The sequence below is a fragment of the Pinus tabuliformis genome, chromosome 4_2, assembly GCF_031772625.1.
Source record: "Pinus tabuliformis cultivar Carrire ecotype Pingquan chromosome 4_2, CPIR1, whole genome shotgun sequence".
NCBI lineage: Eukaryota > Viridiplantae > Streptophyta > Pinopsida > Pinales > Pinaceae > Pinus > Pinus tabuliformis.
Window position 1 is genome coordinate 203,830,994 of NC_142304.1, and position 21,205 is coordinate 203,852,198.

Sequence of the window (21,205 nt, forward strand, 5' to 3'; positions counted from 1 at the left end):
GGACAAAACCGACCTCCCTAGAAGCTAAGGCTTTCTAGTGACAAACAAGACAAGTAAACACTACCTTTCTCTAAATATGCATTTAGAATACAAGTAAACAGGTGTTTATAACATACCTTTAGTCCAACGCTTTGTAGTAGTCCAGCCTCACCGATCCGGATGAGCTCCTCCTTCTCTTCGAAACCTGCATTCACTAACAAGCCAAAAGATTACATAGCACCTGATAAACTTATAAAATAACACATATTCATCATACAGACCAAGGAGTATATGAAACAAATCATGAATAACAATCTGTTGAGAAAAATGAGTTTATTTGTATTAAGTGGAAACAAAAGAAACCATTACAACCTGAGCCTTGGTGTTGTGCAGGTCCCTCCTAGGGTCCAGCAAGAGTTTTCCTTTACTTTGATCAGCTCACCCACTTCCAAATAAGGCTAGGAAAGGATGGGAATCTCTCCTCTCAAGCTCTATAAGGTAGTCCTAATTCCAGCAGCATCTACCCTTAGGAATGTTCAGCTTTCAACCTCCCCTCCCTCTGGCCCAATGCCTATATTTATAGTGCTCTAGAGGAAGTTAATCAGGTCCACCATCAATGGGATAAGCCCCTCTTTGAATGGGATAGCTCCCCTCTTGATGGGATAAGTTCCTCTTTCATAGGGATACATGAACCATCTGGAGGCGCTCAATACACGTCAAACAAGCTTCTAGAATGCTCTAGAAATGACCACAAGTAACGTTTTTGAAGTGAAACTTGCGCCTTTTGACCTTTACAGGAGTACGCACCCACCCCTTTACAGACAGAGCGTACAAGTACGCAGTTATTGTGAACTTGGGGTGCGTACACACAGGTAAGGCTAAGAGAAACTGCGTACCCAGAGATATAGATTTTTAAAGACTTTCTCTCTTTCTTGGAGTTTGACATGAAGAGCAGAGGTATGAGACTTGCCAAGGAGGATATTATGACAGTTGATGGAGCCATACTAACTGCAAATAGTCATGGTGACAAATTTTAGTGTAACAGATTGCCCCCTAAAGTGCGAAGCCTGTAGTAGATTAGGGTTTCATATCATCTAGGAAGGGTGAAGTACTTTATCATTTCAAGGATTATCTTGTGGAGAGCCCAGTCGGAACCTGCAAGTATTCAACACAAAATACATATATAAGATCATATCATCGCTGAGGTAGGCATTCCCATACTCAGATTGAAAACTTTAACTAAGAAACTAACTACTGCTCTGATACAGGAATGATTTCGCAGTACATCATAATCATAGACTTGTGTAGATACAGTATGGACGCAGCCATCTATTTATAGTTGGTCTACTATATAATGAATACAAAACTCCTCGCAGCCTGGATGGTGGAAACTAGATCCAGGGTCTTCATTTCTACTTCCCGAAATAGTACGATTCTATCCATGCGAATAAATGAGTTGATGTCGAACATGGTAGAAACCACTTGATTACCAGTCAATGATGTAAACTGTTAACAAGTGTGAGAGAGACCACCAGTGATGTCAATGGTTCTCAAAGTACCCAGTACAATCCATGAGATGTGAATGAATGAGTTGATGTCGAACATTTCACGGAATCCTTCGATCGAAAGTCAATGATGTAAACTGTCGTCAAAGGCGAGAAACCTGCCATTGATGCATGCAGATTTCAAGGTACTGACGATTTCTAGGTCATCTTTCTAGATAATGTGCTGATGTCGATAGAAAGCGACCCGTTGCAGGCAAGCCCACAACACGAAATCATAGATCAAGTTGAAGAAATGTAGTTGTAAGGACTGACTCAGGGATGGTCGAGATGGATGACGGGTATTTTGCAGATGAATGGTTTATTTGCAGTGACCTCTTGAACACATAACAACACAATAGATGGCTTGGTGACATTTGACCCAAAGTTAATACCCGCTGAAGACTTTCAATGTGGTTTGATCAACTGTGAGGCAAAGGATTTCCCAACCCAGGTGAATGAAAAAGTGTCGTGTTCAAGAGTGGTGATAAGGCTTCTTCTGAGACAAAGGATAACAAATAGGCTCATTTTTCTCTCTTTTCCCCCACCATTTCTGGCAAGTACCTCTTTATTTTTTACAAGCTTGAGGAGGATAACATATGCTTGATTATAAGCTCATCCTTCAGATGAGTCCAACTTAGTTTTGATTCGAACCCTAAGAAGGAGTGGTTTGTTCCTGTTTGTAATCGAACAGGTCCTTTACTGTGAAATTTTAACGAGTCCAGTATAGGAGAAACTCGGCGTTTTTCAATTTTAGAGAGTCTGAAAAAACTTAAGAAGACTCCAGGGTTGAACTTTTTCGTAAATTTGTGTCTCCCAAGCTCGAAAAAGTATAAAATAATACTTGAGAGAACCGCTTGATCTTGCGACCAAGGAGTACTTTCATGATTAGTGTCTCTGATCTGAAAAGTAGAAAGCGATCAAGGACACATCGTTTTATTTCCAATATCGAATTTGAAACGACAAAAATCCGGCAATCTTTTCATATTTTTACGGTCAGAAAAGGGCTATAAGGGGACCGTCTTTTAATTCCGTTTTAACGAGTGTAAAAGAAACGCTCGGCAATCTTTTCATATTTTAGGAGTCAGAAAAGGGCTCAAAGATGACTCTGCGGTTTTCACTTTTTCGTAAGTTTTAATGAGTTCAAAAAAATGATAAAAATGTACTCATATGGCCGTCTTTCAATTTAATTTACGAGCAGGAAACGACGGAAAGAACTTGGCATTTTCATTTGTTTTACGAGAATGAAAGATAGCAAAATAATCTCGAGATTTTCATGAGTTTAACTAGTCTTGAAAATAATTGAAATTGACTCGAGATCGGTTTCATTTTTACAAAAGCTTGAAACAGAGAAAAACTATGCTTCAAAGTAGTTTCATTTTTACACAAGCTTGAAACAGAGAGAAAACTGTGCTTGATGCCCCCTAAGCATAACTGCTAGAGCGCATGCCCCCCAGCTTCATTTCATTCAACCAGTTGGATTAAATGAAGGTTGAGTTACGAGATCATTTGAAAGACTCGACCTAAAACTGTAAGAAAATTATGCAAAAAACTAAAATAACTAACCTAAATATACCACTTAACATTTATGAGATCTAGTCAAAGTCTCGACTCAGTACTGAAGGAGGATTTGTTTCATTTTTTAATGAGCTTGACACAAGAAAAGAACTATGCTCGGATCCAGTTTCATGTTTACGCAAGCTTGAAACGAAAAACTATGGTTGTTATAAGTTCACATGCCCCCAGCATAATGACGCAAATCAAGGTACATGCCCCCCAAGCTTCATTGCATTCAACCAAGTGGATGAAATGAAGCTTTACTTTCGAAATCTTGGAAAGACTTATGGGAGTTGTTTCATTTTTTAGTGAGGTTGACACAGGAAAAGAACTATCCTCAAAACCCTTGTTTCATTTTTTAAACGAGCTTGACACAAGATAAGGAACTATGCTCATATTCGGTTTCATGTTTATGCAAGCTTGAAACGAAAAACTATGCTTGTTATAAGTTCACATGCCCCCAGCATAATGATGCAAAGCGAGGTACATGCCCCCCAGGCTTCATTGCATTCAACCAGATGGATGGAATGAAGGTTTACTTTCAATGTTTAACTTGAAAAGGGAGTTGTTTCATTTTTTAAGGAGGTTGACACAAGAAAAGAACTATCCTCATACCTGATTCATTTTTTAACGAGGTTGACTCAGTAACAGGAACTATCCTCATACCTACTTTCTACAATCTACCTACATATCCTAAAATTTACCTGATTCATTTTTTAATGAGGTTGACTCAGTAAAAGAACTATCCTCATTCTATCCTGTTTCATTTTTTAACGAGGTTGATACAGGAAAAAATTATCCTCGTACCCACTGATCATGGCTTCCAACTGGAAGAAAGACATGTCAATGGACACACCTTGATCATGGCTTCCAAAAGGTCTTCATCAGAAGGAAGAATACTTCTCTGGAAGGAACACATGTCAAGGGACTCAAAAGGGATAAGAACATCGTGTTCAAGTAATCCCATAGAGTTCTCCATGTCAATTACCGAATCTAAATCAAAGCAAGATGAGCAAACAGTGAGAGGCTCACTTACATCGGTAACTGAAAGCATGGGACCAGTTGCCACATAATTAACCCGTGGTAGGGTAGATACCACTTTAGAATCAGGAACATTTAGGGGTGTCATATTATTGGTAGTTGAAACAAGACTAGGGAACGAAAGCTGGTCTACAGTCACAATACTGCCATTGTGAGGGAAAGACATCACGCGAAAGAGTGTCGATACGACAGCTTTCATTTCATAAACATAGTCTCGTCCAAGGAGTAAATTGAAATCCAAGGGACCTCGAACTACCATAAGATCAATACAGACAGTTTTACCTTCCAAGGTAATAGAAAAATTAGGAAGGATCCCTAAAGGTTCACTAATGGTTTTGTTAAAAGCTTTCAGATTCTGCGTAATAGGTGCAAGTTGAGGGGAACCCAAAGCTTTCCAAACATTTGAGGATAAAATACTAACAGAAGCACCTTCATCTACCTGAGTACGATGTATGTCCCTACTACCAGCCTTGACAATGATTTGGAAAGGGATGGAGGAAGGAAGACGAGGTTCTGTCAGTCTATTCCAATCAAAGGAAAAGACCTCAGTGCTTGGAGGGGGTTCTGTAGAAACAGGTGAAATGCCCCCCGGCATAGAATAATCTGATGTAACAAGAAGAACCTGAGCGGTATGAAGTTCACTCTCTAAAGGGAAAGTGGGATCGACCGAATGTGAAACTGAATCAACCACTTGATCAACTAATGGATCATCAACCTGAGTGACATGATTTTCACTCTCCAATGGAAGAGTGTGATCGACTGTACTTGAAATTAGATCAATCACTCCGTCAGTTGACGGTTGGTTGGGAGAAATTTTACGGTAACCAGTTGGAAATTCTTGTTGTGGAACAGTAAGGTTTTCCAACAATGTTGTGGCTTCATCCATGTGAGGGAAAATGTGAGTTTGATGACTCCCTTTGCATAACTTACAAGGAAACCTAACTTTACCCTTTTTCCCAGGAACCTGACTATCACTGGTTGATGGATCAATGGAAAGTTGATGTGATTTTTCTGACCATACTTCCAAGACCTTTGGAATACCAGGACAATTGACAAGTGGTCACCCTGACAAAGCCTGCAAGGGTATTTGGGTTTACGATGCATGTGGAGTTTTCCTCAACACCACTAACACTTACAGCCATGGTTGGTTGGTTGACTTCTTTCTTATCTTGCTTCTTCTTCTTCTTCTTCTTCCCTTTCTTCTTCTTCTTAGACACCTGGTTACTAGCATCAAGGCTTTTACCAAGCGAAGAGGAAGAAATGGAGGAAGAAAATTAGGCGAAGAAGGTAAAGGGTCAACAAAAGGTTGGTGATTTTGAGATGGTGAAATCTGTTGAGGTGAAGCATTCGGTTGAGGTGGAACAATTGGAGTATTTGGGGCCAACGAAGTTGAAAATAACCATATCGGTAATCCTATTGTAAATCCAGGTAATGAAAAATTATCCATATAAGGAGGACCAACATTTCCAAAGTAAGGAAAAGTACTAGGATTCTCATTAGGAGGGGTTCCTAGGTTGGTAAATTCCAGAACGTTTGCCATTATATTCAACTTCAGTGAATTTTATTAACAATTTATAACTAAAATTAACAATTCACAATTCACACCTAACAATTAAAATTCACAATTCATGCCTATGGTCTCTAAAAGTAAAAACAAACAAATTAACACGCGCTATCAAATCTAGGAGTCAAACCATACACAAATAGTAACCTTCCGGACCGAAAACACTAGTTGGGGATGAAATCCAACATCGCAGAATTCAGTACAGAAGTGGCGGGTGGAACAGTTACCCCGGAAACCTGCTTAATGAATAGACTGGACCAAGTTCCTCCACTTTAACCGTCTCGAGTGAAGTGAACCCCCCAGAAAATCCAAGTGAGTCTAGCCGACGTCTGCTCCAGGTACAGTGGGATCTTCCCTCCACCGTCACCTTGGGTACAACCCTAAAGATAATGGTCACTAAGGTCACCAACAGCAACAAATATACCTGGGGGAACAGTCTATGATCCAATAGCACGCAAGGGCAGAGTAACAAGCTCAATCCCCTTACCGGCTCCTTGACAATAATCCAAGGTTTACCCACAAGTGACCCCAGGCTCCTCGATAATGATCAATCCGAGGTTTACCGTTTGTAGTATGTGTGTATCTGGCGTCGTTCCCAATGGAGGAGGATTGATCCCCTTATTGGTTCGGACACGATCTCGTGCTTCTCCTTTAAGAGGAGCTTTCCCAGAGTATAAATGTAACAGTTGGATTTATCCTACCTCAAGATAAGCTACTTGTTTGGTTTTGCTGTCTTGGAGAGTTAATTACTCTCCTACTCCAAGACACTAGCCTGATCTATATTGGTGTTTCAGAGCCCTAGAAATGTAAAAATTACTAGATGAATTTTAATTAAGCGCTGTGTTATTAAGGTTGTTGTTACTCAAATGGGTAAATGAATATGAAACCAATGGTGTTATGACCCGACTCAACTGAATGCAATCGAATATGATAATGTGATCTTTTCAATTCGATGAATCCTAATTAAAGTAAGGAGAGATTTTCCATTCACTTCCAACAATGCAAAAAATTGATCACTAAGAGAAAATATAACAAATTCTATAATGCACTAATTTCATCAAGAAAAACTAATGCAAATCAATTCCAAACCATTTTTTTTATTTTTATTTTTGTGTAAATTCAAATCAAAGAAAACTGATCTAAATCTACAATTGATTTTTCAGAACGTAAACTATGCAATTGTAATCTATGCACAATTCACTTGAAAAGTATGCAAATGTAATCTATGCACAATTTTCATTCATATTCTGAAAATGAGAATTCTAATTATGCAAATGTGATCTATGCAAGAGAATTCTCAAACACAAGACGATTCTAATGTAATCTAAGAACCAATCAAGTGCAAGTCGAGGAAATTGGGTGAGAGTTCCAAAGATCAAAAAATAAAAACACTCAAAGGCGATTAACACTCATGCAAAAAGATGCAAAATTGTGAAAAGACTGAGACAAACCTCCAAGTAATGACCAAAGGAAATCAAATTAAGAATTTCTCAAAAAAGAGACTCAAAACACCCAATTGATGAAAGCTTAAAGTAGGAATTCCAATGAAATTAGCCAAGATGAAAGCTTCTGACAGGTGAACAGTGGATCTGGGCAGCAAAAACAAGCTATAAACAAAATCTAAAAGATAAAAAAGAAGAAATTGAAATTTTCTAGGCTTTTGACAGGGGTACGCAGGCAGCCTGTTTGCACAGGTGCGGCCACACTCTGTGTACACAGCTGCAGTGCGTATAGGTACGCACTGTGCTCAACGCAGAGGGTGCGTACTGCTAGCAAAACCAAGAAAAATAAAAACTAACTTAACCCTAAGCTATCCCACCCAAATGCACAGTCAAACAGCCAAAAACCAGAAAACAAACGACTTTTCTCAAATCAAAGTTTCACACAAAGGAAAAATCATTCACATCAATGGAGTTCCCCAGTGGAGTCGCCATTTTGTCATGCGGAAAGAGTCAATTTTGCGGACAAAACCGACCTCCCTAGAAGCTAAGGCTTTCTAGTGACAAACAAGACAAGTAAACACTACCTTTCTCTAAATATGCATTTAGAATACAAGTAAACAGGTGTTTATAACATACCTTTAGTCCAACGCTTTGTAGTAGTCCAGCCTCGCCGATTCGGATGAGCTCCTCCTTCTCTTCGAAACCTGCATTCACTAACAAGCCAAAAGATTACATAGCACCTGATAAACTTATAAAATAACACATATTCATCATACAGACCAAGGAGTATATGAAACAAATCATGAATAACAATCTGTTGAGAAAAATGAGTTTATTTGTATTAAGTGGAAACAAAAGAAACCATTACAACCTGAGCCTTGGTGTTGTGCAGGTCCCTCTTAGGGTCCAGCAAGAGTTTTCCTTTACTTTGATCAGCTCACCCACTTCCAAATAAGGCTAGGAAAGGATGGGAATCTCTCCTCTCAAGCTCTATAAGGGAGTCCTAATTCTAGCAGCATCTACCCTTAGGAATGTTCAGCTTTCAACCTCCCCTCCCTCTGGCCCCATGCCTGTATTTATAGTGCTCTAGAGGAAGTTAATCAGGTCCACCATCAATGGGATAAGCCCCTCTTTGAATGGGATAGCTCCCCTCTTGATGGGATAAGTTCCTCTTTCATAGGGATACATGAACCATCTGGAGGCGCTCAATACACGTCAAACAAGCTTCTAGAATGCTCTAGAAATGACCACAAGTAACTTTTTTGAAGTGAAACTTGCGCCTTTTGACCTTTACAGGAGTACGCACCCACCCCTTTCCAGACAGAGCGTACAAGTACGCAGTTATTATGAACTTGGGGTGCGTACACGCAGGTAAGGCTAAGAGAAACTGCATACCCAGAGATATAGATTTTTAAAGACTTTCTCTCTTTCTTGGAGTTTGACATGAAGAGCAGAGGTATGAGACTTGCCAAGGAGGATAGTATGACAGTTGATGGAGCCATACTAATTGCAAATAGTCATGGTGACAAATTTTAGTGTAACAATGTTGTTCACCCTTCTCCTTCTCTGGTTATCTCTTCTCCTTCATTCCTTGGAAGCTTCTAGTTATTTCACTTAGTTATGTTCCTTTCACTGCCTTTCTCACTTATACCTCCTCCACATTCCCCCCCATCATCCTTCAAAAGATCTTGTCTCCCCTCCCTTAGCCCTTCACTAGTTGATCCTTCGTAGTCTCTCCTCCATGCATTTTCAGTGATCCCATGTCTGTAGGGGAGCGTCTTACTACCAAGAATGGACCCATACAGGAAGCACATGTATGCACCATCACTTGGAGGAAACCAGTACTTGATTTCGTGAGCTCACTTTGGGACCCATCCAAGAGGAACTTACCCATGTCGAAGAGGAAGGAACCTCTCATAGGCACCAACTCTCAGAAATGAAGGTACTCATTGAGATGGTAGATTGGGTACTGGATATTGGGAATACTCATGGACGCTTCAACCGATACATGCACATAGTATATTTATATTTTCACATGAAATTCCTACTTAGAAGAACCTTATTGGATCGAAATGAGCATCGGGATGATTTCCTCCATTTGATTGAGATCTACATCACCATATGAAGGACTTATTGTTGTTACTAGAGACATCCTCCAGGTTGAGGATAATTCAATGCCTAGAAAATCTTAATGTGTTTTAAGGATAAATATTTTATGCTCAAGAGTTAAATATAAAAATGACTAAATTTGGTTCAATCATCCTGCTCAAAGGAAAATTCAACTGATACACAATCCGTATGTCATTCCAAAGATTTAATCCTTATATATGGTAGCCTAGATGCAGAGAATGTAGTTTCATTGATTGTTGTAGTATAGGTTGAAGAGGAAATACAAGAAAATAACAAAGTGTATAGGGTTGAACACAAAATCCTATGCACTAAATCCCAATAGAATAATGGATTAAACTGAAGAGATGAAATGTAGAAATCATGGAGCGCATTTTAAGGCCTTCAATCCCACACATTACAGGTACCATTTTCCATAACCTAACTTAGGTAAATATGTAACTTAATATTGAATCCAACAGCTACAATTACACAATTTCTGAGAGGAAAGAAACACATATGAAATAATAAATAGAGATAGAAACACATACTACACATCTCAATGCTTGGAATCACCAGGAAACTTCTTCATTAATCTTCAAAATGATATACATTTCATAGACCCAAAACTTGCAAAATTTGTCAAGTATTTACAACCTTTGGAACAGAAAAATTGAACCCTTACTAATGAGTATTTCCTCCCTTTTATAGGGAGATTCAAAACAAGGATAGTTATAAAATATCCTGAAAAATAATTGTTGTCTAATTATTCAGTTGTGAAAGTGTGTAACTTGTCTAGCTATCCTAATTATTACATAACATGTTTGATTCTCTTCTTGAAATAAAATATTTACAAAAAATTTAGAAATAGCATGAAAATGCCATGATTCCTGGATCAAAATATCTTCCTTATTGACTCCTTTGATCTCTTGAGGTGGATCCAGGTTCCACTGTTCAGACTCATGGTGGGTTAAAAAATTGGTCACATTTTTTCCATAATGCTAGATCTTTTGAAGGGGCATGAATGAGTGTGTTGTAGGCCATCCTTAGATTTGTAAGCTCAATGTAGTTAGGTTTGGGAAAAAAGAGGGTTTTCACCAACTAGAGCAGTTGAAAACCCCTTTGCAGATAGTTAGCTATAGTCACGCCCTTGAGAGTGGAAGTCTTTTCATGCGAGGAATCCACCTTGATTTTGGCCTCAACTAAAAAATCCTCATACTTCCCCCATGGTAACATGTTTCCTTGAAAGTCCCAACAACTAGGAAACCTTGCCCTAGTTCATTGATCAAAATTTGAATTGAATGCAACTACCAACTTAGCCAAATCGTTCACACATTCCTCAGACCTATCCCTTGCTACCTTTATCTGTGTCATTTTGGTAATTTCAATAACCACCCTAGTCTTTTTAATGATATCCATTACACTCAGGTCCTCAGTTGATTTCTCATTAAGGTACCTTATGAATTTATCTGCAGTCCTTGCATTTTTAACATCCTCATCCTTGGATGACAGGATGAATAATTCGGTGGTATTAACTATGGATTTTTGTTCTGCAACAAATCTCATGTGCTCCCATATCTTCTTCATTTCTAAAATGATATCATCACATATTACTTTCCTAGCCTCAAAGAGGGACATATTACCTTTTAACGTGTTTTCCAGCGCTTTGATTTCATCTTATACCACCTAATATTTATTATTGATTTGATCCACACTTTCCTAAGTGGAATTGAGTTGCTTCTTGTTTGCAAGCATGTACTTGGTGTTTTTCAAGTCAATCAGTATTTTCTTGAGCTCGCCCTCTGATAGCTACAAATCAGTGAGAGCCTTGGTCAACTACTCTATAGGATTTTGTGGATTGTTTGGCACAATCATAACAAAGGTGTGAGATTCAATTCTTTGTTGAAGCTCTGTAACCTTTAGTTTGAGAGCCACCACTTCATTTTTCTCTCTATCAACTCTTTGGCCAAGATATCCTTCTTGCTTTCTACCTACGCCAACTCCTTCGTTTGCACATGTTCTAAAGCAGGCATTTTAAGTTGATGCCTCAATGATTGAATCTCAGAATGTGAGCCTTGAATAATGGCATCTATAGTAGCCTTATCATTTGGGTCTAACCCCAATTTGACAATCAGTTCCTTGAAGCCCCAATTCTGTAAATGAATGGATTTTTAATTGGAATTTTCATGTTTTACTTTAGTGGAAACTTTCTCCAATACCTTCTCAACCTTGCTGATAGTTAAGGCTCCCTTGCTAAATTCACTATAAATCATCTCTTTTGCATGTATGTGCAAATTTAGTTTGTCTTGTAAGGGGAAACTAGCCATATCCCTTGACATATATATAGTGTTGAATTTTTCTCTAGATGGGAGGGACTATGTTGAGGGGGTGATACAATGACAATCTCATTTAATTCCTTTCTAGGTCCATGGAAGCTAATAACCTGGTCTGATATGGGACTGAGTGAGATGTTAGCTGTGATACCATTTCCTCCCTAATCTTAATGTTTTTCTCTTATGTCATATGTCCTTCCTACAATTTAGGTCCTACTTCTCATGTGCTCCCCAAAGAGCCAAGAATATCTACCTCAATGGAACTAGTGGTGGCAACTTGTTGAGGATCTTCCAAGAGCACTTAGAAACCTGGCTATTCCATATTCCTCTCGGTAAGTTTGAACTCAATATCTTCATCGTTTTGCTCCTGGATTTTAGCCTTTTTAATTGATGGTAAACCCTCCATGACTGTATCTCTAGATTCTTCTATATTTCTCTTCTTAACCTTCTCCTTTGTGGTTGGTGTATCAATCTACATCTATGTATTAATAGGCCAAGAATCTAGATTAGCCTTCCATTCTAGCTTCCGTTTCAACTCATTCTCATAAGAAGATGCATTTATTTCTCTCCTTTTTTATATAACACCATGGGGATCATAATGCCAAACTTCTCCTATCTCAAAGTTAAATTCCTTTAGCATTTCTTCTACTTGTTGGAAGGCTTCTTTGGAATTCGTAACAAAGGGACCCATGGTTCTTGGGAGCTTGAACATATAACCTTTCTTGGTAGGGACAAATTGGATTTGGTCAACATTTAAGCTCTACATGATGAACTCTAAACCAAATATCCTCATGGGCATGAATACAGGTACTTGATAAGGAGGGAGCTCAGACCCATAGATCTTGATTTCAATGTAGTATTCAAACAAGAACCCATCACTTACCATTGTATATTTGCTAAGTTGAAGGATATTTATCTGTCGAGGCAAGACTGTAGGGAGAGGGATGTTTTTTATTATTTTATATTTAGTAGACATGAAAGTGGAAATGAACTGGGAAAATACATCATTATTAGGTTTCTTCTTCAGGGAATTGTCCTAGTCAACCACATATTTTCTTTGTTTGTTGGAATCTATAATGCTTAAGCTTAGTATTCAAATTCCTCCACATGAGTATACAATAAAAGGTAGACCAGTGTGGAGTAGTACTTGAAATAGAAAGTAAGGTAAAAATGTGTAAGAACCCTAGGTATGCCTTAGTGACATTGGTAGTCTCATCCTCTCCTCGTAACATTAAAATGGTGGCTAATATGGGTTGTACAGCTTCTGAGAACAGGGAGATAGATATTGTCTCTGAACTTGTGGAAAATTGGGTGTTCGGGGTTGTAATATGATAGAATAGGGATCATATTTCTACGACTGAGAGTTTGTTGTAACTGGAAACGAGAGTTGTCTCAGTGAACTTCTCTAGGTTTGGGGATTTGGGGTAGATAAAAGCATTCTAGATAAATTCTTGTGTAACTTCCATAATATTCTCCCCTATAGACGAGAAACAACAATTCTTCTCCTTAACATAGGTCGTCATAAGCTAGGATACAAATTATGGGAAGCGATAGACCATTGGGATGATCAGGTAGTATAACCCTAATTCGACAACTTGAAAACATTCTTCCTGTTTAGGTAGCTACCATACAGGTCAAAGTGGAGGTCTGAAAAGTGTTGGGGGTAGAAAGGGTCATGAATTTCTGCCTTTATGTCCATGAGGTGCTCAGGCTACTCAGTGTGGCCTAAGGGTTTCTCCTCTCGGGATTTGGGTTTTTTAGGGGTATACTTCTTCATTTTAATCATGGTAATAATGATCTTAGGACAAGATATATGGGTTACCTATGGAACGAAGATGGTCAGACGTCGAGGGTGTGAGGAGGACTCTAGGTTGGACTTTAGCTTGAATCAACAATGTTTGCAAGTGAAAAAACTGCATAAAATAGAGGATTTAAAATGGTAATAGTCACTTTATGGAGGTGTGTGTGTGTGTGAAAAGATAGGAGCTAATGTGGCATGCCACGCAACGTGATTAGTTTAGGTGAGGAGTGAGAGGGGGGTGATTTTCTCCACAGTCGTTCGTTCTAGCTTGCTAACATTGCTTCCCTACTCAAATGATGGGTGGCATGCACGGTCCCCACCCTCCGAAGTGGTGCGTGGATACACACACACACACATAGAATTGAAAAATAAACAACACTCTAGTATCTACAATGGCTCACCAGTATTTACAATGAAAGTGGACAAATTTCTTTAGTGTTGGAAGTATTGCTTGAGGAATTGCCCTTTCACAGGCAACTCAAACACCTTACCATCAATATTTTCCAATATAAAGGTATTATTCCCTTTTTCTTCAATTACCTTGAAATTTCCAAACCACAAAGGGTCAAATTTCCCATGCTTGTCTTTATCCTCTATCTTGACATCTCATCTGAGTACAAGGTCTCCTAGCTGAAAAATTCATCCTTAGTCTTTTTGTCAAAGAAATATTTCATCTTGTCTTGGTACTTAATCAGGTTTTGAATCACCTTCTCCCTATTCTTGTAATTCTACCGGCTAATTAATCCTCCTTGTCAAGGAATTAGGCTCCTCCTCTGCATCATGGTTTAGTTTTTCCACTGGCATGGATAATTGAGTAGGAAAAAGTGGTGAAGTCCGATACACTATCTCAAGTTGAGACTTATTGGTTGATCTCTTGGTAGTGACTCTATTTTCCCACAGTTCAAACTTAAGTTGAGAATCCCAGTTCTTTTGGTTTTGTGTTATGCTTCATGAGAACTATGACCAAGGTCTTGTTGGATGATTCTGCCAATCAATTTCCTTGTGAATAATAAGTGGTGGAATTCCCTAAGAAAATGTTATAATTCTGACATAAGTTGATAAAATTGGAAGAATTAAACACTTGAGCATTATCAGTAACTATTTTCCTTATGAAAATCAAACTTGGCTAAAATGTTTTCCTCCGTGAACTTGATGACCATTGTATCAATTGCATTTCAGCAAGGGACAACCTCTACCCACTTAGTGAAATATTTTTTTCCTATGAGGATCCACTTACGTTGCCCACTAGATGATGGGAAAATATCCCCAATAAAATCTAACCCCCATTGTCTAAATGGCTCTTCCACAAAAATAGGAATTAAAGACATGGGTACCAGTTTATGTCTTTCAACAAATATTTGGCACTCACTGCAATCCTTCACTAGATCGTGTACGTCACCAAAAAAATTAGGCCAATAGAAGCTAAATTTAAAAACCTTATGAGTTGTTTCTTTCCAACTGTAGTGTCCCCCTCAACACAGTTATGAAAATCGTCTATTATTTTTGTGGCTTCTCCTTCAACCAAACAAATTAACAAGACACCCACAATGTCTTTCCAATACAACTAGCCATCTGAGATGACAAATTTTTGTTCTTGCAATCTCAATTCCTTGTACCAAACTCTTAAAAACTTAGGTGGGAATTCCAAGAAAAACAAATAATGGAAAATAAATTTGTACCACTTAGAAATAAAATATTTCATTGTAATTTTTTGTGCTTCTCCTTTTGTATTTTCCTGTTTATCTTGCCTTTCTCGGTTTTAATTTTCAACTAGAAATTTTATCCCTAATGCCTGGAAATTTTCTTCTAACAAGATCTTAGCCAACCCATGTCATTTTATAAGTTCAAAGGGCTTAATATCTATGTCATACTCCTATATTTTGGTTATCCATTTGCCTCTCTTGCCTTCATTGTCTCCCTGTGTGAGAATGTCTTTAACAACAGTTGTAGGGACATAGGAAATTTCCGTAGACTACAAAATGTAAGTCCAAAAATCCTTCAAGGCCATGACCAGAGCATAGGCATGTTTTTCCAAAATATCATATTTCAGCTATGCATCCCTTAATACTTGTATGAAAAATGCAATTGTTTGTTCTTTCTCTTCTTCATTTTTCTACAATAAGACAATTGTGACAGTGTTAGGAGATGAAAATTAAAAGATAAGGAAAGGCTTTTGATAATCAACGCTAACCAAGATTGGGGCTTTTACAAAAGAATTTTTTATTCTAGAAAATTATTCTCTTGCCTATGCAATTCAATTGACCTCTCTATCTTTCTTTAGCATATTTTTAATGTCTTTCACAATCTCAGCATAATTGGGCACAAACATCCTTAAGAAATTCATTATGCCTAAGAAAACTGTTGGAAATACTAAGAGGGGGTGTGAATCATCATTTATTTACAATTGTTATTGTTTACTAGTTTAGATCACTTATAATTAAAACACAGAGTAAACAATGATAGAATAATGATTTTATTAATCAATGGCGAGGACTTCAATCCTCCTTTTACAATAATTGAGTACAAAAATAGCTTAGGGATCCAAACCTGAAGACTCCAATCTTCAATCGACCAGGCCCCAAACTGCAAGGTGCCAAGCTCCAACTTGGTCTTCGTGAGGCTCCAACCTCTAGGGCTCCAACCCTATTTTCCACAAGGCTCCAAACTTGTCTTTATGAGGATCCAACCCTCTCCATGGGCACAAGATTCAACCTAATATTCTTGAGGATTCCTATCCTCTAGGGTTGCAACCCTCTACTTTAGATCTTCAATATGGATTCAATGGTTCTTCAAGGCTTCCAATGCCTTCTGCAACAAACCTTGGTAATGCTCTACATCAATCTTCAATAACCCTTCTTTCATAAATGAAAAATTTATGGTTCTCAAAAAGTGTCTCCACAACTCTTCATGTCACCCAAAAAAATTTCTTCACAGTCACATTATGAGGGCTCCCACCAGTGTTTGCCAAGGGTGCCTTCAATATTGGATGAAGTCTTCAATAATTCTTTCCCAATATGTCTTCATAATATCCTTAATAAGCTTCCTAATTTGACTTCAAGGGGTCTTCAAAAATGCTTTGACTAAACCTTCAAAATAGCCTTTCAATCTCAACACAATCCCAAGTCTTCATTGTCCCTTCAACAAGCCTTAATAGTGCCCAACAAGCCTTGAATTTATGCTTCAAGGAATTCCTAAGGATACTCCAAATTCTACTCATAATTTCTTCAAAGGTTCTTCAACTCTACCCTATTATGTTCACAAGAGAAGACTTCAACAAGATCTATTTGTCCAATCCCAATAAATCAACACTTTGACCAAGTAAACTTCAACCTCAAAAACTATAGCAACTTAAACCATGGCAACTTCAACCATGGAAACTACAATAACTTCGATCACTGCAAATACGACAGCTTCGACCATGAACTATGACATATTCGACCACAGAAACTACGGAAACTTCGACCATGCAAACTATGGAAATTTTGACCATGGAAACTATGGAAACTTCTCTTCTCCTAGCTCGAACCTGTGGGAGACTATTTAACCCAAGAACAATTCCACAAACTTATCTTCCTTACTTTTCTAGGTCGCAGTTGCATCTATACCTCTTGTTTGTTTCCACCGAAAATCTGAGCTTGAATGGACAAATTTACATTTACATTTATAATGATTTTTCCATATTCTGAAGGGACATGTCTCTTTTCCAAGGATTATGAACCTACTCAAGTCGGCTTGGACAGTTTGATAATTTTTGACATATGTTGATTTCAAAAATTGGTTTCTCTTCAACAACAAGGAATTAGGAGGCAAGTGGGTACTCATTGGAAAGATTATGGCCTCCTCTATAAGTTGATATAGTATTCCCTTCAATATATGACCTCCAATGTTGGAATTTTTTTCATCATATCCATATTTTTTCATAACAACCCTATTAAATAATTTCTTTTATGGAATTAGAGCATCAAGTGGATTAAAAATTTTTCACTATTTTGACATGTTAGTGCATGTGATCTTCATGCATTAGGATTTCATACAATGACTAGGGTTTGTTTGACATATTCATACATCTAGGGTTATGTTGAAGCCCCGAAAATCGGGTCTACAACAAGGAGGATACCCACCCGGTCCGGACCTTGGTTAGCAACTCCTTTTCCATTTGGTATAGTGGGTTCGACTGGGGATATGGGACCAGTTTCCCAATTTATGTGTGTGTGTGTGTTGAGAATTGATATTTCCTTTCTAATAACTTCTACGTAAAATGCTTTTATTCTAAGTCATGCAATTGTATTCTAATGAACAGAAATATCTAATTCTAAAACTAACCCGGGATTTAATCTTTCAATTATGCGATCTAAAATAGTTTCTATAGCAATTGGTAATAAAGATCATTCAATTGCTATAAGAAAAGAATTCAATAAAGATGAATTGTTTCGTATAAAAAGTTAGCCGAACAGTTATGAAAACATATCGCATAATAAGTCACTCATATATTAAGCATAAATAAATGGCTATCACCATACAGAAGTGCCAAATGATAACTCAAGCATTCAAGCATTTATACATAAATAACTGAACATGAATGTCACAGTAACACATAAGCAGAATTTTTTAAGAGATAAAAGTACTATTTATAATGAGTTCTACTCATGAGCTCCAGCAATAATGATTTATCTTCTTCTTAATTCAACATCTACTAAGAGTACAAAAGTGCAATTTCAGTAGCAGATATTAAACACAGATGTCAATAAATCTTGTTCCATTCATTAATCAAAACATCCTCGGAGGGTGCAGAAGTGCATGTTCTAAGGACAAGTTTTTGATCAATTTCAAGACCATTCTCTAAATGCATGAGAAGGGTTTAAATACTACTAGCTAAATCTAAAAATAGTTTATTACAAAAATATAGTAGGTGGTTTAAATGACCGTCCTCGCTTCAGGCAAAAATAAAGCAAAACTAAAACCAAAACTGAATCTAAAAGTAAAACTAGCAATTAACTATCTATGTATCTGATCTTTGTAGTCGCAAGCATCCAGCATCGGCTTGAGGAGAGTTAGTTGGCCGACCTCTGACTTTAATAGTCCTGCGAAAACATAATCGACAAGTGTTAGCACCATCTTCTTGGCAGAATTAGTGAGACATTTGAGAGTCATGCACTAACTGTGTGGTTTAACCAAGTACTGCCAGTAAGAATCCCAATTTAACTTGGTTAACGATTTGATGGACTCTACTCTTTCTTGAGCCTTTTGTCTCCAGCTTTTCTGTAGATGCTACACATTTGGTAGAAATTTACATACCACTTGAAGATGTCCCTAATAAATACCACTGGTTTTTAGAGCTCAGGTTTTGCCTTTCGCCTTTAGCACTTTTTCTTACAATTTTCCAGGTCTACAGGCGACTGAGTGATTTGAGGCTTTCCTTTTCAATAGGTTTTGCCTGGCGATGCACCATTAGTGCTAATCGTGCCTCAAAAACTGCCTCCGTTTCTTGATCTGAGCTTCCTGGGTGCTATTTTTTGCCTTTTGCGCGCTTTTTGTTAGAGGATGTAAACCTTAAATTTTGTGGAAAGAATGATTCCATGAGTTCTTAGCTTTGAGTCTTAAACTATTGGTCTGTTATCTCATCTCTATCCAGTACCCATTTGACCATGTCCGTGTATGGAAGAATCTTGGGCCTTGCCTCTATCCGGTGCAAGAACAAACATGCTAGTTCTGTAATTGACGCCTCAGACGACCCATGTGAGTCTGTAGTAGTTGTAACCTCCATTACTCTGGGATTTTCTTCCTCGAGTAGACTGTGCATGCCTTCCCAAGTAGTAACGTCGGCATTTCTATTACAGGTGGTGTCTGTGTATAAGAGCGTCATTTCTTTGTCTTCAGAACTTGGAGCCTTTCCTTTCTTTCCCATAATATTTTGAACACTGCTATGTATACCTCTCTGCTTTTCGCTCCTGCAATTTGCAAATGAGGAAAGAGTAATGATAAGAAAAAGGTGACGGGAAAGCTTAAAATGTTGAAAACATATAAAATATATCACCTTACGTGAAATGGCTCTTCAATCAGGTCAAAACCATATTTGATTAATGATTGCCAACAAACTCATTAAATTAACATTAACGCACATAACTGGGCATCGAGTTATGGAAAATATTTTTCGAACGATGAGCCCTGCAGATCTGTGATAAGGCGATTTTTCGATTTGCTTCGCAATATCTTAGATCTGTTACATGTGACAATCATCCATTACCATATGTTTTCTACGAAATTCCATTTGCGAGACGCACCATCGCATATCAGCGGTTTGAGGTATTTCACGTTAAGTGATACTTGAAGCACATTAAAACTGCGATGCGATGAATGTCTTCAGTGCGTGATTTCGCATCGTGATTTCGCAATCTTAGGATTCAGTTTGTAGGAAAGCATCTATTACCTTTTCTGCGATGCGATGTGACGCTTTTTATTGAGAAAACGGTTTTGTTTGAACTTATCATAAAACTTAAGTCCTTTTTAGATTTTTCAGGTACTCTCCTAAGTTTATTATAGTAATATTTATTCAAAAAGGAATAAAAGTCTTAACTTATTTTTTGAATTTTTTGGATAAGGGTCCCCACTTATTTAGTATTAGTGATAATACTAAATAAGAAGGGGGGTTGTTGTTGGCCACAAAAATTGGCGATTCACTTGGAAGAACCAGTTATCTCTACTTTTCTTTTGAATTTTCTAAACTTCCAAAACAAAATGTTTTTAGAGAATCAAATTTTATTATAGAAAGAGATACACCATGCTTTCAGCTGTTAAGGATAGTTTGTTTCTTCTATGTTAACTTTGGTTATTACTTCCGAGAGCTAGTCATTGTATTTACATCAGCCACTACTTGGTTTATAAAGATAAAAACAAAATCTTCTTTGTAAATCAGTTTTAAATATGATTATTTGTCGTAGGTAGAGCCTCTGCTACCAGCAGGCATTTATAGCCTCGAAAGGGTTACCTGTTACCCAACAATGATCTTGTATCCTACTTGGAGAAATATATGATTTTCAAAGGGAAATCCATGTTCACACTTATTGCTTTTATTTTCTTTTAATCCTTAAGGAACAATGCCTTGGTTTGGTAGCCAAATTATGGCAGTGCCACTCACTTGATTTATAACTTTGCTGAACAAGCTGGCTCATGATGAGACCCCTTGTCTTTTGATTGCAATAATCTCAAGTCATTGCCCTGTTGTGATATGCAGTTTTGGCAAAGTCAGCAAGCTATAATATCTATGATCATGATAAGTCAGCTCGTGATGAGACCTCTTATTCTTTAAGTTAAAGTGTATCGTTGGATTATTCCTTGAAGCTCGTAATTCCCTAGGTGGGGAGGAAGTCATTGTTTCCTTAAGAATAGCTTTGGACAACAATGGTAGAGTTTTTGGAAAGAGCTTTTCTACAGAGAATCTTCATTTTGTTATTGATACTTTTCATTTGACTGATATAAAACAAATTCCCACTAAAGGTCTTTTTTAATCAAAATTTACAAGGTTGAAACTAGTATCACTTTCAAGCTTATAGCCTTTGACTGTATCTTTCAATAATAATGTCCAATTTTCTAAATCAGTCCTATTTATACAAGCGAAAAAACAAAATTTAAAAGAAATTCTAGTCTTTTTTGTGAATTCCAAATGTAACCATTTACAACCGGTTTTATTATCAAAATAAAGGAAAAGCTAATTTACAAAAATAGAGGAATGATCTCCTATGGAAAGTATATTTTGAGAATTTGACCATTAATAGGTAAAGATTCTCTTTTTCCTGTTAAATCTTGTAACATAAAAGTAGATGGACCTACGATTTCTGCGATTT